Here is a 4,079-nt window from a genome sequence, read left to right as displayed (position 1 = left end):
GGGAGACAGTTAAATTAGCTTTTCTTCTGCGTGTGTGTGTGTGTGTGTGTGTGTGTGTGTGTGTGTGTGTGTGTAAACATGTAAATGTGGAGGCCAGAAGACACTTTGACCATCATTCCCCAGATCCAACCACAATGGTTTTTGTTTGTTTGTTTGTTTTTGTTTTTTCAGTGGCGGGCGTGGGGGTGGGGGTGGGGGGGTCAAGACAGGGTTTCCCTGTGTAGCCTTGGCTGTCTTGGACTTGCTTTGTAGACCAGGCTGGCTTCAAACTCACAGCAACCCACCTGCCTCTGCCTCCCGAGTGCTGGGATTAAAGGTGAAACAGCATCTCCCCATGGCCTAGAACTCACCTATTCTGCTAGGCTGGCCAACCAGCGACCCCTCTACCTCAGCACTTAGATTACAAGCACATGCCAGATACTGTGCCTGTGTTTTTTTTTTTTAATTGGTTCTGGGGATCAAATTCAGGTTACTATGCTTGAAACGTAGGCACTCTTCCACTGGAACCCTTCCTCCTGCCTGCCTGCAGATCATTTTTTTTAGTGGTATTATTACACTCAGAACAATATTGATTACAGTTCTGAGCATAGCAGGAGAGAGATCCTACTGCCTTCTGGCCGTGCTTCCAAGGCCACGAGGAGTTTCTGAGCTTGCTCCTTTCACTAGAATCTGGGATTTACTCTTTGTATTTATTCCACTGCCCTGAACCTTTGCCCTGATTTGGCTCTTTATTCTCGTTGATTTAAATACATTGTGTTAGACATTAAGAGTATGTTTGTCCATCTTTTATTGATATGATGAAATACCCGAGGCTGGGCATATTTGAAAGAAAAGGTACTTGTTTCCTTCATAGCCTCAACTATTTGGACTCCTTAAAGTTTGAATCTAAGACCTGGAAGCCCCATCAGTTTAGCTTTGGCTGTCTGTATCAGTCTACAGCATGTGATAGCATGGTAACAATGTACGTAGGTGAGAAAGAAGAGAGAAGAGGAGGGAGGGAGGGAGAGGGAGGGAGAGGGAGGGGGAGGGAGGGGGAGGGGAAGGGGAAAAGGGAGGGGAAAGGGGAGGTAGAGGGAGCAGGAGAGGGAGAGAGATATGGAAACCAGAGAAAATGTCTGTGTATGTAAGTATACGTATATGCACTCAGACGTGTGTGTGTGTGTGTGTGTGTGTGTGTGTGTGTGTGTGTGTGTTATGTGCTCTTTGTGTGTGTGTGTATTGTTATGTTGTATGTGTATGTATGTGGTATGCATGTGGGGGTCAGAGGAAAACTTTCAGAAGTCAGTTCCCTCTCCTACCCCATGGCCAAACTCAGGTCATCAGGTTTGGTGCCCTTACCTGCTGAGCCATCTCACCAGCCCTGTCAAGTTCTCCCTGGAAAGGAACCGAGTGGCACTGTCTCCTCTAACAGCTGCTGTGTTATTCGATGGCCTGCCTCTGCCTCGGCAGCACCTTCTGTCACACCCTTCATCCAAGCTGCATGGTTCCTTCACGAGCCTTTCCATCCCACGAACTTTTCAGCAAAGCACAGGGGAGACTGGGCGTGCTTCCTTAACTCCAGGATGCCCTTCCCCTGAGCCCTTCAAATCCCCCCGGGGCTTCATGTTTGTCCTGACTATCCTTGGAACAAAGCAACAGCCATTTTGGGGAGTTCAGACAAGGCCCCCCCTCTTATAAAAGGTCATCTCAGCCGAGTGTGTTGATTGCTCACACTGCTGGACCCTCACCTGAGTATCCAACTTTTCCTGCCACCTGTTGTACGCAACTCTCCCTAAACTGTATGTAGCCTAGAGGAAAGGCTGGAGTATATATACCAGGGAAGAGGAGGGGAGAGATATTCCTGCTGGGTAAAGGCACCCTCACCCCTGTAAGTAACCCCTCACCCATGCTCTGTAAGGAAGCCCAATACAACCATTGTGAATTTGGGTGGAATCAGACCTCCATTTATTGTCAGGACCTTGAGGGAAAGGATAGACAATGTTTGTATGTCTTCCTGGGAAGGGACTTTTGGCAGCATCACCATAAGTTGGCCAATCAGAGGCCCAGGGATGAGCCGTGGGAGAGCTCGGGACACACAGGGAGGGAGGGTGTGTTCCTGAGCAGCTTGCTGGAAGGAGCGGGAGCTTCCGGGAGAAGCTGGTGAGTGGGCTGTTTTCATTTCCCAGGAAAAGGCCCTCACACCAGCCTGCCCTCCCAACCTCCTTCCTGGCCTCCATTCAGGGCCCACCAGGCGATGGCGCCCCCACATGGTGGCTCCTGACTCCCCATTTGGGTTTTCGGAAATTCGATTTTGGAAAAATGTATCTTGCTTTCATCCCTTTGAGCTCGTGCCTTTGAAGGTGGTGTTTGGAAAGAGGCTATGTGGGCTCCAGGCCAGAAGGCAACATCCCTGAGCTGAAAGGACTTAGCTTAGCCACTGTAAGCCCCACAGTGGGTTTGGTGCCATGGGGTTGATCGGTGAATGTCCTGCTCTGTTCTGCTCCTGTCCTTATAGCTGGTGGCATCACATCTGAATTGCTCACCCCTGTCCTATCTGCTGGTCTCCACATTCCTGCCTCCGCAAAACCACACGTGTGTGTGTGTGTGTGTGTGTGTGTGTGTGTGTGTGTGTGTGTGAACATAAAGGAGGCCACAGTCCCATAGTACACTGTGGAGGTCAGAGGACAACTGACAGAAGCCGGTTTTCTCCTTCTACCACGTGGTCTCTGGGAATTGAACCCAAGCCATAGGGTTTTGTAGCAGGTGCCTTTACTCACTGAGACCATCTCCTGCCTGCCTCCATCATTTTCCTTTTCTGGACAAAGTCTTTCAGCTCCTCTGGAACTTGCTGAGTAGGCAAGGCTGGCCAGCAAGCCCCAGGGATCGGCTTGTCTCTGCTTGCCTGGTGTACCACCACACCCGGCATTTCTGTATGGTTTCTGGTGTTCAAACTCAGAACAAGCACTTAACGGACTGAGCCTCTCTCAGCCCAGGATGAAGTGCTTGTTAAGGGCTCTCAGCTGCAAGGACTTTTAACAGCAGCAGAAGAAATGCTTCATTTCTCAAGGAAGGACCAGAAAAACAAAAACAAAAACAAAAAACAACAAAAAACACAAAAACAAAAACAGTGTCTATGACAGTCAGAGGAAACTTCCCCAAGTAGTCAGCCAGCGCTGAGAATTGAATGTCTACTACAAGCTCGTGTTTAAAATGCTTGACCCAAGCCTGATGGTCCTGTTTTAGAAGGATACGGAACCTTTAGGAAGTGGAAGCCACGTGGAGGGAATGAGTCACTGTGCTGCCCCATGTACTCATGTTGCGTGCACATACAAAGACACCCAAAGAGCGTATAGAAATAATTTTTTAAGTAATTGAAGGTAGTGGGCAGATGGCTTAGCTGTTAAAACATATCTTCAGCTCCCAGCCCCTTTGTGTGGCAGCTAGCTAATAACTGCCTGTGAGTCCAACTCTTGAAGATCTATTTCATGGGAATACAACACCCTCTTCTGGCCTACTTTGGTACTGCACACACACACACAGACACACACACACACACACACACACACTGAAATAATAAAATAAGGGAAGTCTGGGCTCAGTGCCCTGGAGGCGGTAGAGGTGACCCGATATTGAGGGTTGGTGTGGGGTGGTGGGGGAGCCCCTTGCGATACTGAGCCACATGCCTATTCTCGGTCCTCAGGGCCTCGGCCACCATGGGCTGCGAGTTTGGGGATCTGACACGGATGCAGCATGTGATCTCCTATAGCTTGTCAACCTTCTGCAAAGGCATCCCCAAAGTGCTGTGCCTCACTCAAGAGTGTATTCTGCACAGGGCGCCACCGTGTGTAGTCTTCTATTTGATCTATACACGGTAGAGCCAGATGTTTGAGCAGTCCAAAAGGAAGAATCCAGCCACGTGTGCAAATGGCAAGTGAGCAGCACACATCTGGATGACAGTCTCCTGCCTTAGAAAGACCGTTCTCTGAGAGAGGACTGTAGTGTCTTGAAGATAAAAAAAAAACTACTTATGGGCTTTCAAAAAAAATCTTTAAAAACCATCCCATGATACTTAAGTGTTTTCAGTCCATTTCAGCCCCTAT

The sequence above is a fragment of the Acomys minous genome, assembly GCF_964271855.1.
Source record: "Acomys minous genome assembly, chromosome: 16".
NCBI classification, from domain to species: Eukaryota; Metazoa; Chordata; class Mammalia; order Rodentia; family Muridae; genus Acomys; species Acomys minous.
This window is presented reverse-complemented; position numbering follows the sequence as displayed.